The 21,938-nt window shown below is 39.1% G+C and overlaps 1 long non-coding RNA gene across 2 annotated transcripts; it reads left to right on the top strand.

Moving 5' to 3' along the window:
* Positions 1 to 14,281: 14,281 nt before the first annotated feature.
* On the top strand, positions 14,282 to 17,575 carry LOC113336167. 2 transcript variants are annotated; one of them, XR_003353641.1, is made up of 4 exons: positions 14,282 to 14,441; positions 15,469 to 15,929; positions 16,642 to 16,808; positions 17,002 to 17,575. It is a non-coding gene; the product is annotated as an uncharacterized LOC113336167 (long non-coding RNA). The 2 variants fall into 2 exon arrangements; XR_003353640.1 differs by having other exon boundaries at positions 16,642 to 17,575.
* The last annotated feature ends 4,363 nt before the right edge of the window (positions 17,576 to 21,938 follow it).

The following is a 21,938-nucleotide window of genomic DNA, read 5'->3' as shown; positions in this document are numbered from 1 at the left end:
ATGGATGGGAAGATGGTAGGTGGATCTGACGGCGATGCGGAGGCAGGCGATGAGCGACCGTCGGATGAAGAGATACAACGAAACGAACGGTACTTGATGGAGTTAGGTACTGTAGTGTAAGGCGGAGATATCAAACTTCGATGCACAGCAAGGGAGCGACCGTCGGATGCTCTGAGAACTGATCTGACGGCTGAAGACGCAAGCGGGTATGGATTTGGGTTTTAGGCTTTTGGGTATAGAATATGGGTTTGGGAAATGAGTTTGGGCTTGGAAAACCTTGAGCCCACTTCTTCTTTAAGAACAACTTTCTTCTTCTTGAGCCCATTTCCAGCTTTTTGGACGTGCGCTCCATTCTTTGCGGCTTCCTTGCGTAATTTCTCCCGGCTTTTCACCACTTTTCTGCTCTTTTTGCTCCGCAACTCATCCAACTTTATTTATTACCTAAAAATGCAAAATTAAGTAAGAAAAATATTTATTCTTGAAAACAATGAAAATACAGAATATGGGATAAAATGTAGAATTAATGCAAAAGATGAGTTAAATGCCAACAAAAAGGGATAAATATATACAATATTTGGCACTCATCAAATACCCCCAAACCTGAATTTTACTTGTCCTCAAGTAAAACAAAACTAAGGAAATCCTAACTATACCACTGTCGCTGGTCTCTCGAATGCATTTAGCGTATGCACTAAGCCTTTTAAACCACTAAGTGTCCCTAGTGGACGAGTTGAAGTCTCGTGAAGGTTTGCTTAGAACGTACCTACAAAGTTCTAGGTCAAAATATAAGCTCAGATTCCATCAAATGTGACATGTGCAAAACAGTTTAAGCTCACAGCAAAATGGAGATGTCAATCTAGCTATCGAAGGCACAATCCTAGCACTGATAACAAAAAAGACATGTGATAAGAGTGTAAAGTGTATCTACACATGTGTAAAGAAAGATCTGAAGTATGACTACTAATCACCAAGAGATAGTTTCTCAGGCTAAGAACTGAGGTCGAAATCTAGCTAGCTGTCCGGACTTTACGAGAATTGTGAATGAGTTGGAGGTATTTCACAATTACTCGCGTTGTACATCAATGGCATACACCCTCCTTGCTTATTACAAAAAACACAAAATGACTCTTTACATGACTCTTATTTACATTGACTATTCTCTTTTTATTTTTGGAACAAGAGATGATGGAATTGATAAATACTTGATTTTTTTGTATTTTTCTGATTTTTTTTTTTTTTTTTTTTTTTTTTTTTTTTTTTTTTTTTTTTTTTTTTTTGACAAGGAAACACTTTTGATACATATACAAAAGGAAACAAAATTACATGACACTTTGCAAGAGGTAGCCCTTTTTGATGCACCCAGTTAAATTCGATGGTTGTCTTTCTTAATGTAACCTCCACCTTCTATCCCAACCAACCAAAGAACAAGCTAGTCAAGTTTCGTTCAGTATTCTAAAGTGATTGGCAATCGTAACTTCCTATCAAACACCTTGAAGATCGAGGCCATACATGTATTGGTAGATCGTGCGCGTGCAAATTTCTTATCACTATGTGAATTGTGCTAGAATCAGGGTGCCTAAATATCTAGACTAAGACTCCTAATAATACATATTTGCACAAGAGTCAACATTTCAAGGTAAATGAGCTCCATTTTTATGATTTTTCATTTTTTAATTTTTTTTTAATTTTGATTTTTCAATTTTTTTTTTGGAATTTTTCAATTTTTTCAAAAGAAGAAGGAGTTCGTTTTCAATTATGGCAAATTATCATGGTATCTACTCTATACCCCCAAACCTAAACTAAACATTGTCCTCAATGTTTCAAAATATGGAAAGAATTATAAAACAATATATGAAGAGGAACATGCTGAGTAGAGTAAAAGGAGAGAGAATACCCGATTGTACGGCGAGCTCGATTAAAACTCCGTTATTCAAGGCAAAAATCCATCATATTAGGAGTCACAATGGATGAGCACAAAATATACAAAAGGAAATTTAACTAACACATTATCTACAAGAAAATTTGGTTTTTAATGGGATTGGACTTTTTGGAAAAAATTTGGTTTTGTTGGGAAACATTTGGTTTTGATGGGAAAACGAAAAATTTTGGTTTTTAGGGAAAGATTTGGAAAACTTTTTGGTTATTTAGGGAAAGAGTGGACCAGTTTAGTCCACATAGACTGGGTCCTCCAGGTTGGTTGTTTCAATGTCGGGTGGAAATGGCTCAAGGAATGGCTTTAATCTCTGCCCGTTGACTTTGAAAACGTTCTTGTTGGAGACATCCTCCAGCTCTACAGCTCCATGAGGAAAAACTGTGCGTACTAGGTACGGACCCTTCCATCTGGAACGCAGTTTTCCTGGAAAAAGATGTAATCGGGAGTCATACAGCAAGACTTTCTGACCAGGAGTGAAGGATTTGCGCAGAATACGCTTCATGAAATATCTTCATCTTTGCTTGTACAGCTTGGCACTGTCATAAGCCTCATTTCTCAATTCTTCCAACTCGTTGAGTTGAAGTTTCCTTTGAATTCCAGCTTCGTCCAGAAAAGTTCAGCTCTTTGATTGCCCAGTAGGCACGATGTTCTAATTCCACAGGTAGATGGCACGGCTTTCCATACACTAGACGATAGGGGGACATGCCAATTGGTGTCTTATAAGCTGTTCTATAGGCCCACAAAGCATCATTCAATCTCAATGACCAATCTTTCCTGGACGGGTTGACCGTCTTCTCCAGAATGTGCTTAATTTCCCTATTAGACACTTCCACTTGTCCACTAGTCTGAGGGTGGTACGGAGTAGCAACCTTGTGAGTTATGCCATACTTGCGTACTAAAGACTCAAAGTACTTGTTACGAAAATGTGAACCGCCGTCACTGATGATAGCTCTAGGGGTACCAAAACGTGCAAATATGTTCTCCTTTAGAAATGAAAGTACCACCTTGTGGTCATTTGTTCTGGTTGCTATGGCTTCTACCCACTTAGAAACGTAATCAACTGCGACTAGGATGTACAACTTGCTGTCAGACATGGGAAATGGACCCATGAAGTCTATCCCCCAAACATCAAAAATCTCCACAATCAAAATGGGGTTCAATGGCATCATGTTTCTCCTCGAAATGCTTCCTAGCTTTTGACAGCGTTCACAAGCAACACAATAATCATGGCAATCCTTGAACAATGATGGCCAATAGAATCCACACTGCAAGATCTTTGCAGCGGTTTTCTTGGCACTGAAATGGCCTCCACATGCTTGGTCATGACAGAAAGATACATCTTTCTGTTCAGTGTTGGGGACACATCTCCTAATGATTTGGTCTGGACAGTACTTAAACAAATATGGGTCATCCCAAAGGAAATGTTTGACTTCAGCCAGGAATTTAGAGCGGTCTTGTCTCGACCAACGTGAGGGCATCCTACCTGTAGCGAGGTAGTTAACAATATCAGCAAACCAAGGAAGGTCTGAGATAGACATCAGCTGTTCATCTGGGAATGATTCTCTAATCATCTCAATCATCAATAGACTCTAAAGTTAATCTAGACAAATGATCAGCAACCACATTCTCACAACCTTTTCACGGATTTCGAGATCGAATTCCTGTAATAAGAGTATCCATCGAATAAGGCGAGCTTTAGCATCCTTCTTGGAAAGAAGATACTTCAAAGCCGCATGGTCTGTGTATATGATGATCTTAGACCCTATCAGATAAGATCTAAACTTGTCTAATGCGAAAACGACGGCAAGCAATTCCTTCTCGGTAGTTGAATAATTGAGTTGGGCATCATTAAGGGTTTTGCTAGCATAGTATATCACATATGGTAGTCTATCAACTCGCTGTCCTAAAACAGCACCAACAGCATAATCAGAGGCATCACACATAAGTTCGAACGGAAGCTTCCAATCGGGTGGTCGGACTATAGGAGCGGTGGTGAGAAGGGTTTTTAATTCCTCCCATGCCTTCACACAAGCAGCATCGAAATTGAAGGCAACATCTTTGGAGAGAAGACTGCACAGAGGTCTGGAGATTTTGCTGAAATCTTTGATGAATCGCCGGTAAAAACCAGCATGACCTAGAAATGATCTGATCTCCTTCACAGAGCAAGGTTGTGGTAGATGTTGAATGAGGTCAACTTTAGCTTTATCCACTTCAATTCCTTTTTGAGATGATGTGTCCTAGAACTATTCCTGAATTCACCATAAAATGGCATTTTTCCCAATTTAGAACAAGGTTCTTTTCTTTACATCTGGATATCACGAGGGCAAGATGCTTCAAACATTCGTCAAACGAGGAACCAAAAACAGAGAAATCATCCATAAAGATCTCGAGAAAACTATCTATCATGTCAGAAAAAATGCTCATCATGCAACGCTGAAAAGTAGCAGGTGCATTACACAACCCGAAGGGCATACGTCTATAAGCAAACGTCCCAAATGGACACGTGAATGTAGTTTTTTTGATCTTCTGGAGCAATGTGAATTTGGTTATAACCGGAAAAGCCATCTAGAAAACAGTAGTGACTGTGTCCAGACACACGTTCTAGCATTTGGTCAATGAAAGGGAGCGGGAAGTGATCCTTCCTTGTTACTGTGTTCAACTTCCTGTAGTCGATGCATACTCGCCATCCTGTGGTTGTACGAGTAGGGACTAATTCATTCTTGTCGTTCTGAACACAGTAATGCCTGACTTCTTAGGCACAACTTGAATGGGACTAACCCATTTGCTATCGGGAATTGGGTATATGATACCCGCATCAAGTAGTTTCAGGATCTCTCCTTTGACTACATCTCTCATGTTAGGATTAAGTCTCCTTTGCATTTCCCTCGATGGTTTGGCATTCTCTTCAAGGTTAATGTGGTGCATGCAAATGGTGGGACTAATTCCTTTGAGATCTGAGATGGTCCATCCTAAGGCCTCTTTGTGTTCCTTAAGTACTTCTAAAAGCTTACTTTCCTGTTCCGTGTCTAAACATGATGAAATAATGACAGGTAAAGTATCAGAAGAACCTAGGAATGCGTACTTCAACGTACTAGGCAATGTTTTCAATTCAAGCTTGGGTGGCTCAACAATGGATGGAATAAGCTTGGAATCAGAGAGTAGGGTGGTTCCACTTCATATTTCCTTTCAGTGACGTCCATTTGAGGTACAGATTCGAGCAGAGATAGGACGTCACTACAGTATGCATCATCATAGGAATCTGGGTTAAAGTTCTCCATACATGCTTGAAAGGGGTCGACGGATAGAATGTTAGTCAACGAATCTTGCATTAATCCTTCAATCATATTAACTTCATGCACATCATCATCATCAAGATTCACAGGTTGTTGACTAATATCGAACACATTCAATTCTACCGTCATGTTACCAAAAGACAGTTTCAACACTCCATTACGAAATGATCGCGTTGGACGTAGCCAAGAAAGGACGTCCTAAGATGACAGGAATGTGACAGTCTGGGTTTTGTACAGGTTGAGTGTCTAAGACAATGAAGTCTACGGGAAAATAGAATTTGTCAACCTTGATCAAAACGTCTTCGACCACTCCACGAGGAATCTTGACAGATCGGTCTGCCAGTTGTAGAGTGATAGATGTTGGTTTCAACTCCCCAAGACCTAACTGCTCATAAACAGAATATGGCAGTAGGTTAACACTTGCACCTAGGTCTAATAACGCTTTATTGACCGTGTGTTCTCCTATAGTGCAAGAAATTGTTGGACATCCTGGATCCCTAAACTTGGGTGGAGTTTTGTTCAGAATGATGGAACTCACCTGCTCAGCTAAGAAAGCACGTTTTTGCACATTGAGCTTGCGCTTTTGAGTACACAAGTCTTTGAGGAATTTGGCATAAGCAGGGATTTGCTTGATTGCTTCAAGAAAAGGAATGTTGATGTTGACTCTCTTGAACAGATCTAACATCTCATTGTAATGGGTACTTTTCTGTTGATAGATCAATCTTTGAGGAAATGGGGCAACAGAAGATGAGTTGGCAAAGGGACATTCACAGCAGTAGAATTGTCAGATTTTCCAACTTGCTCAGATTCTTTGGTTTTCTGGGGTTGTGGAGACAGCGTGGAATTTGTATCAGATTCATTAGGTTCGCCCACGTTGTTCTCGATGACTTTACCACTTCGGAGGGTGGTAATGGCATGGATTTGATCGGTGAGGTTTCAGTGCAGGATGTTGTGCCTGTTTGAAATATCCTCTTTGGATTTTGTTGGGGTTGGCTCGGAAGTTTACCCTTTTCTCTCTCACATATTTGATCCATCTTTTGATCTAGATTTTTCTGACTTTGCATCAAACTCTGGAACATTTCCTCTAGGGTGGATAATCTCTTGTCGGTATTGTGTTGAGGATATGATTGTTGTTGAGAGTTTGATTGTTGTTGAGGGTTTCTCGGGTGTTGATAACCTTGATTGTTCTGATATCCCTGATTGTTTTGATAGCTCTGATTGGGTTGAGATGGTCCTCCTTGAGTGGGTCCTTTTGACCATGAAAAGTTAGGGTGGTTTCTCCATCCTGGATTGTAGGTCTGTGAATAAGGGTTATGCTCTGGTTTTTGAAACATGGCATGTGCCTGTTCAAGCCTAGACTCCTGGACTGCAAGCAAATCGGACAATTTTGGAATTGATGGTTGGGGTCGTTACAAGCAGCACAAACAGACGAAGCGACATGTTCTCGGAGAGTAGTGGTGGAAGGTTTTGAATTTTTATGTAGTTCTAACTCTTCTAATCTCCTAACTATTGATGCCATGTTTGCTCTTCCCTCAAAATCCGCTTCAATCCTAAAAGCCTTTGCTTCGGATGTAGTCTTTCTGGTTTCACGGATGGATTCCCACTGTTGCGTCTTTTCAGCTACTTCAATCAAGAAGTCCCAAGACGCGTCAGCAGTTTTATCTACGAATAGACCATTACACATCGACTCAACCGTTGTTCGGGTGGACACATCTAGACCTTCATACAAAATTTGCACAAGTCTCCATTTTTCAAAACCATGATGGGGACATTGGAGCAATAATTCATTGAATCTCTCCAGGTATCTAGCTAAGGTCTCACCTTCTAATTGCACAAAGCTATTCAGACTTTGACGAATTGTCGCAGTCTTGTGGTTCGGGAAAAACTTTTTGAAAAACTCCTTTATGAGGTCATCCCATGTCATGATGGATTGAGGCTGTAAAGCATAGAGCCAGGCCTTTGCCTTATCTTTCAGGGAGAAAGGAAAAAGCCTTAACTTTAGGGTTTCGTCGGACATTTGAGTGAAACGCAGAGTTCCACAAATTTCCTCGAATTCTCTCACGTGGTGGTACGGGTTTTCATTCTCAACACCTCTAAAAATAGGAAGCATCTGTATTGTGCTTGATTTCAGCTCATAATGGCCATTAGCCTCGGGTAGCACAATACAAGAAGGTTGACTGGCTCTAGTTGGGTACATATAATCCTTGAGGGTACGGGGTTCTCCCATTGTTTCTGGTTGATCTGGACTGTCTCCCTCAGAACTTAGAATTTCGATAGGTTCGTCTGGGTTAATTCTAACAAGTCTGTTTGTCTGGTCTCTGTAGGTCACAATCATGTCCTAGTAGGTACCTTAACTAACATGTTGGTCAGACAGAGCAATCGGAAACAATTTGGCCCACAAGGGTTATGAAGATTTGGTTTTGAATGGGTTTTGGTTTAAAGGGGGTTTTGTTTTTGGTTTAAAATTGGGCTTTGGAAAAAAATTTTGAACTAAACCTAGCATAAATTAGCACAACTCATAAAAGAAAATAAAAACAATAATAATAATTAAGACAAGCAAAAAGAAAAGAAAAATAAAAGAAAAAAAAAAAAAAAAAAAATAATTACAGTCCCAAATAAAAAAAAAAGAAAAAGAAAAAAATAAAATTATTACAATCCCAAATAAATAATTAAATTAATTATTACAAGCCCGAATTTGAATTTAAATGAGGCCCAAGTGGGTTAACTCATGGGTTAGGCTTACTTGTTTTTTTGGAGGGAAGCCCAAAAATAGGCTTTTAGTCCCCTTTTAGTTGCAAAGCCCAGTTGGGCTTTATGATCGTCCTAAGCAGCTCACGTTCAAGTTCAAGCCCAGCAGCAACAGGGTGCACAAGCCCAGTTGACAGCTTCAGTTGGCAGCCCAGCAGGCTTGGCAGCAGCAACAGCAGCAGCAGCAGCTTGGCAGAGGAAGCACCAACAGCAGCAGCAACAGCAGGCTTTGGCTTGGCAGCAGCACCAGCAGCAGCAACAGGAGCAGCAGCAGCTCAGCAGAGAAGGCAACAGCAGCAGCAGGCTTTGCAGCAGCAGCTCAGGTAACAGCAGATGGCAGTACCACTCCACGGCAGCGGCGCCAAAAACTTGGTGTGCCAATGGAAAACACACAGAAACTTGCAAGTATACAAGGCCAAGTTATGATATAGAAGGTAAGCAGGGGGTCAGTCCACAGGGAGTGGGAGCATACAAGAGAAACCTAAGCTAACAATGGTGACAATGCACTATGGCAGTGAGCAAAGCAAGGTAAATAGCATGAACCAAGGGTGCAAGGTAAAGCAGCAAAGAAACAGCTAAGAAAACAGCAAGGTAAAGCAGCAAAGAACCAAGGCTTGGAAGCCAAGGGCCAGGTGAGGATTGTGCACTGACTTCAGTGCACAAAAGGCTTCAAAGTGCAAGAAAAACAAGGCAAGAAAATAAACTGAATTGAAAGCACATAGAACTGAAAATGTAAGTGACTGAGAAGGAATTGGTGGGTAAGCCAAGGCTTAGGATCCACCTTGTGTCCTAACCAAATGACATGTTTCTAGGTTGAGTTTGATCCTATGCATACATCTAGAAATAGAAGAATACTAAATTGCTCAATAGTCTGCCCCTAGCATTGGCTGTCTTTTGACAGCACAGCCAATCACAGGCACTATGTGCATTGGTATCTCCCATTTGCTCAAGCAAAACAGAGCATGGAAGTAACTATCCTAGCTTCTAGTCACTTGACAGTGCACAAGGCTTCAGCTGAGCCTTGTCCTGATGCTATTTAGCTCATGCTAAACATGGATAAAGCAATAACATTCATCATATGTGATAATTCAGATACAACTAGCAACATTTGAGATAACTAAAAACATATGCAACTTTCAACTGTCAACAGTTATGCAAAAATCAGAAATTGGAATTTCAAAATTAAAATAATTCTCTACTGGCTAGTCCAGAGAGATACACAGTCTTTCACACACTCCACATAACACCAATTTATACCCCCCCTATCAGAATTAGGGTTCACATCCCCTTTTCCCCAAAATCAGAAAATCAGGTGAAATTGATTTACCTAATGTTGATGAGATACTCGCTCCATCTCGTCGACCCACTCTCCAATTACTTCTTCTCGTTCATCTCCTGCTCCAATTGCTGCTCTAACATCAACTTATATCCCCAATTTCTCACCTAGGGTTTCAGTGATGAGAGATGAGAAATTGAGGAGATTAGTTGATGAAAAAGAGGTAAAACGTGATAGTGATGATGGGTTTAGGTGTGGTGGTGATAGAGTGATTTGGGGAGAAGATAGTGGAGTGATTTGGGGGAAGGTAGTGGTGATGGAGACGGACATGGTGGTACTGTTGCAGAGAGGGGGGGGGGGGGAAAGATGGTTTCGATGGATTTGGGAGAAGGGTGTGTTTGGATAATGGGTGTAGGGTTCGGGTACTAGGGTGTTGAGCAGGTGTAGAGGATTTTGATGTTTCGCGAAGCTGGACCGATGGATGGGAAGATGGTAGGTGGATCTGACGGCGATGCGGAGGCAGGCGATGAGCGACCGTCGGGTGAAGAGATACGACGAAACGAACGGTACTTGATGGAGTTAGGTACTGTAGTGTAAGGCGGAGATATCAAACTTCGATGCACATCAAGGGAGCGACCGTCGGATGCTCCTGAGAACTGATCTGACGGCTGAAGACGCAAGCGGGTATGGATTTGGGTTTTAGGCTTTTGGGTATAGAATATGGGTTTGGGAAATGAGTTTGGGCTTGGAAAACCTTGAGCCCACTTCTTCTTTAAGAGCAACTTTCTTCTTCTTGAGCCCATTTCCAGCTTTTTGGACGTGCGCTCCATTCTTTGCGGCTTCCTTGCGTAATTTCTCCCGGCTTTTCACCACTTTTCTGCTCTTTTTGCTCCGCAACTCATCCAATCTTTATTTATTACCTAAAAATGCAAAATTAAGTAAGAAAAATATTTATTCTTGAAAACAATGAAAATACAGAATATGGGATAAAATGTAGAATTAATGCATAAAAGATGAGTTAAATGCCAACAAAAAGGGATAAATATATACAATATTTGGCACTCATCAGTTCACAGGGATGTATGGGGATCAATTGATGTTGCATCTCACAACGGGTTCCAGTATTATGTCACCTTTATTGATGATCACTCAATGAAGGTGTGGCTTTACTTCATGAAGAATAAGTTCGAGGTGTATGAAGTGTTTAAGAAGTAGAAAACTTTGGTTGAAACAGAAACTGGTCTGAAGTTAAAGTGTCTAAGGTCAGACAACGGTGGTGAGTATGACAAGACATAATTCTTACAGTTATGTGCTACAAATGGAATTCGTTTGGAGAGGACAGTTCCAAGGACACCACAAGATAATGGAGTAGCAGAACGTATGAATTGGACGTTGAATGCACGTGCAAGGTGTATGAGCTTGCAGTCTGGTTTGCCCGAGACCTTCTGGGCACATGCAACAGAGACGACTGCTTATCTAATCAATAGGACACCTAGTAGTCCATTAGATATGAAGATAACAGAGGAGGTTTGGACTGGCAAAAAGGTAAATCTTTCCTATTTGAAAGTTTTTGGTTGTGTTGGTTATGTTCATCTTAGTCCTGATGAGAAGTCTAATATAGGTGCTCAAGCAAAGAAGTGTATATTCCTTGGTTATGGAATTGACGCTTTTGGGTATAAACTTTGGGACTATGAGGGTCACAAAGTTATTAGAAGTAGAGATGTCACTTTTAATGAGAATGAGATGTACAAGGACATGAATACAACACAAGTTGAAGATTTCAGGTCAAGCAACGTCGATAAGGAGTTGTATATCGATATTGATGATGTTTCTGGAAGAAGTGTGGAACAAGAAGAGCATGATGTTGCTGATGGCAGAGAAGTACAAGTTGAAGAGACTTCTACTGCAGTGGGAGTTATTCCTACAGTTTCACAAGAAGTACGAAGGTCGTCAAGAACTCCTAAACGAAACCCAAGGTATGCTTTGAATTATCTATTACTTACGGATGGAGGCGAACCTGAAGATATTAAAGAAGCACTACAGGATGATGATTTAGGCAAGTGGCAACTTGCTATGGAGGATGAGATAAATTCACTCTATGAGAATGACACTTGGGTGTTAGTAAAATTACCAAGAGGTAAGAAGGGTTGCATAATAAGTGGATTTATCGGATGAAGTCTGAAGCAAATGGAGATATTCGCTACAAGGCGAGGTTGGTTGTGAAAGGTTTCCATCAAAAACCTGGTGTTGATTACAACGAGATATTTCTCCAGTTGTGAAGATGACTACTATTCGAGTAGTGTTAAGTTTAGTGGCTTCTGAAGATCTTTACCTTGAACAGTTGGATGTAAAAACAGCTTTTCTTCATAGTGACCTAGATGAAGAAATTTACATGAAGCAGTCAGAAGGATTCATAGTAAAAGGCAAGGAAGAGATGGTGTGCAAGCTAAAGAAGAGTTTGTATGGTTTAAAACAAGCCCCGAGACAGTGGTACAAGAAGTTTGATAACTTCATGCATAGAGGTGGTTACTCACGGTGTAATGCAGATCATTGTTGTTACTTCAAAAGGTACGGTTCTGACTACATCATATTATTACTATATGTGGATGATATGTTGGTTTCCGGAACATCTCTACAAGAAGTTGAGAATTTGAAGAAACAATTAGCAAGTGAGTTTGCTATGAAAGATCTTGGTGAAGCAAAGCATATTCTTGGTATGAGGATCATAAGAGACAGAGCTAAGGGTGTACTTATGCTTAGTCAGGCTGAATGTATTGAACGAGTGTTGAAAAGATTCAATATGGAGAATGCTAAACCAGTTAGTTATCCACTTGGAAGTCAAATTCGTCTTTCAAGTATGCAGTGTGCGAAGACAGATGAAGAAAAGGAGTACATGTCTAACGTACCATATTCTTCGGCTATTGGGAGTCTAATGTATGCTCTGGTATGCACGAGACCGGATATTGCACATGCAGTGGGAGTAGTGAGTAGATATGCAAGCAACCCAAAACAACATTGGGAAGCTGTGAAGTGGATTCTCAGGTATTTGAGAGGTAACACAAACGTACCATTGTGCTATGGAAAAGGTGGTTCTATTTTGAGGGGTTATGTGGATGCAGACTTCGCAGGTGATGTAAATAAAAGGCGAAGTACGACCGGTTATGTTTATACTATGGGGTCAGCTGCAGTGATTTGGAAATCACGTTTACAGAAGTTGGTGACATTGTATACTATGGAAGCGGAGTACGTAGCAGTGACAGAAGCGAGCAAGGAGATGATTTGGTTACAAGGATTATTAGCTGAATTGAGCAAAGAACAAGGAGATAATGTTCTGTTTAGCGACAGTCAAAGTGCTATACATTTAACCAAGAACTCAGCCTATCATGCTAGGACGAAGCATATATATATCCGTTATCATTTCATTCGGGATCTCTTAGAAGAAGGAGAGTTGAAGCTCGAGAAGATTTTTGGTTCGAAGAATCCGGCGGATATGTTTACCAAGGGAGTTACATCAGACAAGCTAAAGCTCTGCAAGGATTTAGTTGGTCTCTCATAATTAATGAGGATCTGGGAGGGGAGCCGCACTAACAAGGAAGATGTTTTAGCACCGTCAATCCAAAGTTGAAGAATGGAAGACAATCAATGAGTCTTCAAAGTGGGAGATTGTTAGTTAATTGAAGACTAATTAATAATTTCCTAAAGTTAGCCGTGGTTATTTAGGGAAGGGGTTTCCTAAACCGGTTAGGATTATTGGTGACCAAGTTTGTAACCTATATAAATAGGTAGTTAGGCCTTGTAGAATTGGTGCATTGTGTAGAAAACGACTAAGAAATCGGTGAGAGATTTCTTGTATAGCTTTTAGGGCTAAAGATAGGGTTTCGTTGTGAAAGCATATTGGTGAGGAACAAGAGACAAGGTTATCGTCTCGCGTAATTGTTGCGGTGTAACCAAGAGTTTGCTGGGATTCACACGACGTTGTGATCATTTTTCTTCATAGTGGATTTGAGTTGGTGCGACTCAAAGTGGACTTAAACAATATATACAAGTTGTATGTACTGGTCGAACCACTATAAATCTTGTGTCTTGTGAGTTGATTTATCTTTCTCGTATTATCATAGTTGCTTGTGCTTGGTTTACTTATTATTCATCATAATATCTCAAAATCCGTTATTCCGCGGTTATTAGTGATTCCCTAAGAAAATCCTGACACATTTGTCAACACAAAATTTAATCATCAACGTTTACTCAATTTGAGGGGACTACATTCAACGAAAGGTTTATATATGGTTTTCCTTTCGAAACAATTTCTGACAGCCTTCCACCACCAACCGATTCAAATGCTACCCAAGATATCTGGCAATAAAAAAAATAGTAATTCGTGACATACTGCGGAAGACTGATCATAATTTTGAGTATGATCAATTTGTTACCGAGAAATGGTATTGCTCATTACTTTATTTCTATACAACCTTAGCAAGTATAAAATGTGCAAAATGTAATTTTTGAAGTATAAAAAATGCTTCAAACTATATTCGCAGATCTTGCCGATCGAGTTTCTCCGCCAGATAAATTTGTCCTGGTATTCCAGTCCCGACAGAGACTAAAAACACTACAATACCATGATGCTACCACCTTCTTCCATTAAATATTCCATTATATTTACCTTTTAAGTTTAATAATTGATGGATGAAAAATAAATGAAAATATCAATTCAAATTCAGCTGGCACAGATTTTGAAAGGTGTACTATAAAACAGTTGAGGATTTTAACTCTTGGATAGTGACTGTGGTACTACATGTGAGTAGGGCATAATAATAATGACACGTTGCTTTTTGAAGCTGTCAAAAATACAAGATTGTTATTGGGGCGTCACACTCCATTAGAGGGGTTTCATTTGGATATCTGGTGATCAAAATTCTGATTAAGGGATATTTTTAATTCAATAAAAATTTGTCCAAATTACCCTTCAATTAAAATTAAAACAAAAACAGAATAAAAACCTAATCAAATCTTCACACTTTAAACCTTTTGACTCCTGCTCTTCTTCTTATCCTCTTTCTCTTCTTCTTCTTCACAGTAAATTTCCATTTTCACAATCAACCACAACTTCATCCTCAACTTGTTCCACCAATTCAATCAATTGAAGAATCAAGTTTTCAAACTCCTGAACAACAACCCATGGTGTGTTAAGGTATTAATCCACAAACCCATCTATTGGTACTCGCTTTGAATCAAATCGAAGCCAAATTAGGGTTTCAGTTTTGTTTTTGAAGGTGTTACGCCTAGGTTAGCCAAGCGTAAGTCTAGTGTTTGAAGAACTTACGCCTAGGTTTAGAAAAATTCAGGCGTAAATTGATTTTGCACCTAGGTTTACGCCTAGGTTTTAGAGGAATTCAGGCGTATTTCATTTACTTACGCTTGGTTTTTCAGTAGACAAAACCCAGGCGTAAAAGTTCCTAGATATTTTGAAGGAATTGCAGTTTAGGTTTACGCCTAGGTACTACACCAAAGTTTCCAGGCGTATTTTCTTTTGCGCCTAGGTTTGGTGGATGAAGTTTCCAGGCGTATTTGTTTTACGCCTAGGTTCGATTATATTTTTCTCTAGGATAACCTAGACGTGATTAAGACTGAACACTTTTTTTCTGAGATCAAGTATGGTGTAGAAGTTCTGAGCTGAACTACGTCCACGACAACTGAACTTCTTCTAACAAAGGTGTATACTGAATCACAGGCATGTGATAGAAGCCGTGAAGCAAAAGAAAAGTAACCATGGAACTAACGAGAAAACAATATTCATTAGGATATAACCTGAGCAGTACCAGGAGTCAGAATTTCGTGACAAAATTTGATACTTCTTAGTTCATATCAGGAAAAAATTAGTTTCATTACTCTAACTCTGGCCGTTAAATTTTAAAAATGTGAAAAAAATGTGTTCTATGCCCTTTTATTTGTTCCTGCTTTTCGTTGGCATGTTTGTTGCATGTATGTATGCTTCTCTTACGCTCTCCAAACTGATAATTATGTGTGTACCCTACACTTGCCACTTACATTACATGTTGACAGCAAGAAAACTACTTAGTGCATATTTTAATTTTTTGGTGGTTGTTTGGTTTTAAGAAGTTTAGTACAATGTGTAGGGTGCAATTAAGTTTCATTTGTGTTTAACAATCAATATGAGACACTAATAAAGTTAGGTAATTTCTTGTGAAAATTTGCAGGTCGACTTACAGTAATTTAGTCATGGATAACCTAATGGATATAATCCACTATTGTTGGTGTAATAATGTTGGCCTCTGTCATGGTACTCAAGCTTTTGGACTACACATGATCTAAAGGCATGCCCTGGTCGGGCAACCGTACAGAGAAAGTGAAAAGTAGAGACATGCTTAATATACAACAGTATTTATTCGGCTGCATGTATCAATCTTCTTATGCACAGATGTACATATGTACTGTGTATGTTTTTAGTATGTTTAATGTACAAATTTAGATTCTCATGTCATTGATGTTTAGCTGAAGGACAGGAACCTTTTTCTCTGCAATCATTGTGGACCATTCGGAAGCACTTAAAATCCCATGCGCTTCCCTTGCTTGTGCGCGCTTGTAACGTTAATGATGCCCACATACAAGAAGAAGTTCTACAAAGAACTGTGGTCTCATGAAGCAGCTTGATTTTCAGGTGCACCTTGCTGTCATTGTTCAAAAAATTATAATTTTGGTCTTGGATCTATTAAGTTCTTATTCATCATATATTCTCAGTGGTGTTGTACAAGGTTGTTATATCTTTAATTTGTCACTCAAGAGATGCTTGTTTTCCATTGAACTGTACTTTATTTTCAATTTTGTTTCATAACTGTCCAGTCACATTCCCTTTGTTATCAATCTCGAACATTTAACTAATTTGGTGCAGTTGGAGCAACAGTTTTGCATTGTGTGCACGGGTTAGCATTTAAGACAATGGTAGTGGCTGCAGTATATATGTCTTCGTTACTACATTTATGCTCTAGTTGATTAATTGCTGCAGGCTAGCATGCAGAGACCATTTAGCGTCATGTTACATTTTGGCACATTATAGCCACATTAGAAAAGTAACTTGTTCCTTGTAATCCTGAAAAAGAAGTGCTAAAAATGCAATTCATTTGTATATGTAGTTACTTTGTTTTGTGAATGACATGCGATTTGACTCATGAACTGCCCCAATTACTTCAAATCAAAATGATTAACAGCCTCAGTAAGGATAGTGGTATCCATTCTTTCTGCACAATCAATTTACCCAATTTAAGATTATTTATGTCTGTTAGAGGGAAGGCATGTCTGTGAAAATACTGCTGTAAGAAATAAAAATAAATCAGGATGTTTGGGTTGCCTTCTCATGATATAACCATTGTCAGGTAAGACTTGATCCTTTGCTATGCCTGGGAGAATTGCTGAGCACCACGGACATACATGCAACATTGGAGATTTTGCAGACGGTCCAACGGTGTACAGTTGTGGATCATTCAGCTCCCACCCTCATGTGTACTTTGGGAGTTACGTTGAAGACTTGATTCTCAAGCAGGTACTCTCTGTAATTTCTACTCTTATGCTTTTCTTGGAATTCCTCCTTCTGCGTTGCAGATCTTTAAAATGCTTTGTCTTGTTAAAAAGTTGAAGAAAGTAACTTTTCCTTCTTCTAGTACAATTAAAAAGGTTGTGGAAAATCGTACTTTATAATCACAATTTTTTTCTTCTGATCAATATGCCTTGTTTAGCACGCGTGAATTTGCTGCGGAGCATGTCCTTCCATTACTTTTGCCACTTCGCATTGCGCCACAATTGAATGGTCAGCTGTTTGCTAAATGCATTTTTTTTTGTGAAAGATATCCCCAGGTGGTTCAAGTGATACGTTAACTACATATCTCTTTTCTTTCCTGTATGGGTTTCTCTCTTTCTTAATTCAATATGGCCAACACATTTGAGCTGGAGAAAAATATCTGCTTTTTCCCACCCTTCAATTTCGCAGGAAAATGGAAGAAAAGCGAGGTGTTTCTGTGACTGATTCTGGAACTCTAGAAATTGGGGTAACACCAGTACTAAATGAGACTCCGTCTCAACCATCTGTCAAAGAAAGCTTAAGCTTTTTGGGGTTAATCCACTTGATCGTACGCAGTCTTTTTTGTGATGTATTATTGTGATATCAGTGATACGAAAAGAAGTGTAATCAGGAGTCACGTACATACAAGTTAATCTTTTTATATTTTTTTTTGCAAGTTTGTTGGGCACTTCTCTGTATTTCTTGAATATGCAAATCTATATATATCATGGAACAGTGCAATTTCCTTCATAGATCACAGTTTCAATTAAGGCATAGGAATAATTACGTCTAGGTTAGAAGGTGCACAGACCCAACCGTAATTATTGATTTCAAGGCATATGAATAATTACGGTTGGATATTTCAACATATAACTTGGACGTTCCGAATTATGGTTGGGAAAGAAGAATTTCTAGGTTTTGAAAAAAATCTCCAATTTTTTTCTTTTTTCTAGTTTTTTTTTTTGCCACAAAAACTTTGTCAGAATTCACGAGTATATAACAAAATTCATCTTCTTAATCTAATTAGATTAGATAATTATTAAACTAAATTAAAATTAGTTAAATAAGGGTTGTTTGGTCGTTACAAAATTATTTGAGATAAGGGGTTTTTGATATTACTTATGGGTGACCCTTTTTGTCTTATTAGGTGACGCCCCTCTAAAGGAGTGTGACGCCCCAATAGCAGCCTTCCAAAAATAACGCATACACAATTATATATCTTCTTATGCGACCACACTGGATTTGTTTCCGGAAAGCAAAATATTTTATTGATCAAATAAACCTCGCGTTTTTAGGGGCCACCCGAAAGGATTTAGGGGCCATCAATTTATACCCAACCAAAGACTCTAGTTAAGGGGTACCCTATATGATATTGAAGTTACATAAATGCCCTTCTGGTAAAACTGTATAAAAACCAAAGCCAAAGACTCTAGTTAAGGGGTACCCTATATGATATTGAAGTTACATAAATGCCCTTCTGGTAAAACTGTATAAAAACCAAATCAAAAAAAATTCTACTCATTTCAACTCTTCTTCTTCCAGTTTCATATTATCTTCCGATTGTGGAAGAAAAAAAACTTTTCCTCGTTCAACCGAAACATCGCCGCGAATCGTAAAATCAAAACATCGTCGATTCGTTTATAAAACAATGGATAAGGGAAATGAAACCCACAGACCTAGAACCAAAAATGTTGCTCGGGGTATCGATCCAAAGATTGGGATTTTAGCAAGAAATAAAGAAATTGTTGCTGCAAATGAAGAAGAACGCGAAGAAGAAGTACACGACAATGTAGTCGGTGGTGGCGATTCCGATAGTCAAACACTTCGTCAACTTCAAATGGCCCCAATTAGGTAAGAATCTATCATTTTTGGGGTTTATTTCGCTTTAATTCGACGAATCGAGAAAAAAAATTTCTAGGGTTTTCGGTTTTTTATCCAGATTCGGGCGATATTCATGCTTATTTACTTCCGAATGTAGTCGTGTTCTTCATTTCTCAAGAACATCGACAGTATTCGGGAGATATATTTGTTGGTTATCTGCCGAATATTGTTGGCCATATCTTCCTGGATACAAACTGGTAATAATCGGTAGTTTGATGAATTTTTTGGCTTCCGAATATATTTAAGTAGACACACAGTATTCGGAAGTACACTCACTACCGAATATATATATATATTGAAAAAATCTCAAAATTTCTGATATAGGAAAAATCCCATTTTGGGGCCAGTATTTATTCGGAAGACAATATAATGTTTTATACCTCCGATTGTGTAGGATAAAATTTTAGAGTTTCTGAACTCCAGTTGATGAATATTCGGTTGTAAACATGTTTAGTTATATTCCGATTGTTTTTCATTCGGGAAAAATATGTGTCTTCTTACTTCCGAATTTGTTCATTCGGGTTATAGTTGTGTAATTTGTCTTCCGATTGTGTAGGATGAAAAATTTAGAGCTTCTAAACTCCAATTGATGCATATTCGGTTGTAAATATGTTTAGTTAGCTTTCGATTGTTTTGTATTCGGGAACAGTACGTGTCTTCTTACGTCCGAATGTGTACATTCGGGTTATATTTCCATACTTTGTCTTCCGATTGTATAGTTTGTAAATATTGTTCCTTTCTTTGTTGTTTAGACAAAGTCGAGAAAGGAGGAAGAAAGTGACAGCTAGTGCTAGGAGGGAAAGGAGTGCCAAAGATAATTCAAGTGCTCAACAAAGCTTACAAGAACAAAGCAGTCAACAAGGAGTGCAACCAAGTGTTGAACAAAGTGTAGAACAACAAGGCAGTGAACAAGGGGCGCGACCAAGTGTTGAACAAACCGCTCAACAAAGTGCAGAACCAGTTGATCCAGTGCCAAGAGTAGAAGAAGAAGGACAACCAAGTGGTACCCAAAAAGCCAAAAAAGGAAAAGATGGTGTAAAGAAGGATATTGCTAAGAAAGCATCACATCTTGTCCCTCAGCACTTGAAGAAGAAGGGTATTCCAGCAGGCACAATCCTTGGGCTACCAGCGGATGGAGGAAAATTACTATTTGGATACAAAGACTCATGGGCCAGAGAAATATACGAAACCGAGGTAATAAAATTACTATTTTTTATTAATGTATTGTCTATGTGTTATATCGTAATATTTGTATTAAGGATTTTTTTTATGTACTTTAATAGGATCATCAAGATGCGGTCCGTCTACTCAAACCTACCGCCGCACCAACAAAAATGCTTGCGTGTCCTTTATCCGGTGAATGTGAAAGGTTCAAGTCAATTGTTTCCAACTCGGGGTTAGCTAATGCCACCGAGAATTCATTGTTGGAACATGATCGTGTGTCCATATCGGCGTTCGTGGAGAGAATGTATCCTGAGACCGATACTTTCCATATGCCGTTTGGGGAGATGACGATTACCCCGGATGATGTTGTGCAGATTCTTAACCTTCCCGACCAAGGCACAACTGTGAAGTTTAACTACACAAAGAAGTTAAGTTGGGCACAACTTTATGCTATAACTAAAAAGTGCTTAGGTTGGGATGAAGAGACAACAACAACAGAGTTTAGGAGGCATGCAAGTTACAGAACAAGACAGATCAACATTACAGCTTTGATGAATATGTTCCGAGGCACCTTGGAGGAAAAAAATGGAACCTTAACTGATGAGCAAGTGAACCACGCTTCCACCACATATCTCCTTTGTGTATTGGGATGTGTCATATTCCCTAATACTTCTGGCAACCGGATCGACGCCAACCTTATACAACTTTTGGATCCTCTCCATGAAGTCGGTGACTATTCTTGGGGCACGGCATGCCTAGCATTCTTGATGGAAGAGTTGAGAAATGATTCGAGGCTAGGAACCTGCCAAGTTGCCGGGAACGTGGCTCTATTGCAGGTTTTTTCTTTAACTCTATAACTCACTCTATAATTATTCGATAGACAATACATATGATGCATATTCATAACTCCAAATGACGCATATTCGGTAGGAAATGATCCATCTATTTTTCCGAATGTTAGTTATTCGGTGGATAGGTACTCAGTTTTATTTCCGATTATATATAATCGGAAATATTCTTTTGATATTAGAACCGAATATACAGGCCAGAAAAACTATAGGTTACTGAACTCCAAATGACGCATATTCGGTAGGAAATGATCCATCTCTTTTTCCGAATGTTGGTTATTCGGTGGATAGGTACTCATTTTTTTTTCCGATTATATATAATCGGAAACATTCATTTGATATTACTACCGAATATAGGCCAGAAAACTATAGGTTACTGAACTCCAAATGACGCATATTCGGTAGGAAATGATCCATCTCTTTTCCGAATGTTGGTTATTCGGTGGATAGGTACTTACTTTTTTTTCGATTATATATAATCGTAATATTCATTTGATATACTACCGAATATACAGGCCAGAAAAACTATAGGATACTGAACTCCAAATGACGCATATTCGGTAGGAAATGATCCATCTATTTTCCGAATGTTGGTTATTCGGTGATAGTACTCAGTTTTATTTCCGATTATATAATCGGAAATAATGTTTGGAAATTACTACCGAATATACACAATCTATTTACTAAAACTTGGTTTCTTATGTATATAGGCATGGATCTATGATCACTTCCCTATCCTGAAGTTGGCCGGAGAAGAACCGGGTGGTGCAAAGGTACTCCTAGAGGAACAAAGTATATATTTGAAGACAACCGTTCTAGGAAAAAAGCAGCAGTTGATACGCATGAGGGAGATTTTGGACCAATTGAAGGCCTCAGACGTATGCTTTGATCCATACAAGGAAGATCGAGCCAGTGGGTATATAAATGTTTCTGTCGGACTTGTCCCTTTATTTTGGACCATTGTGGCACCCCACAGGATATGTGATGTATAACCCCTCTAGGTGATGAGACACAACACGGGTATATACAACATCAACTGTGGAGAAAATGGGGGATTACTACAAATTGGAGTTGGAGTTGTGCTCTTTTAGTGGTGATAATCTCACGATTGTTCACACAGGCCCACCTACTGTTCTTGATAACTGGGATAAGAGGAATGACTTCATTATCGACACTGGTAGACGAACCACCCGAGGTGATGAAAATTCTCCAGACTATATGA

The sequence above is a fragment of the Papaver somniferum genome, unplaced genomic scaffold, assembly GCF_003573695.1.
Source record: "Papaver somniferum cultivar HN1 unplaced genomic scaffold, ASM357369v1 unplaced-scaffold_150, whole genome shotgun sequence".
Taxonomy (NCBI): domain Eukaryota; kingdom Viridiplantae; phylum Streptophyta; class Magnoliopsida; order Ranunculales; family Papaveraceae; genus Papaver; species Papaver somniferum.
Note: the sequence above shows the minus strand (reverse complement) of the source record. Positions and strands in the feature narration are given on the sequence as shown.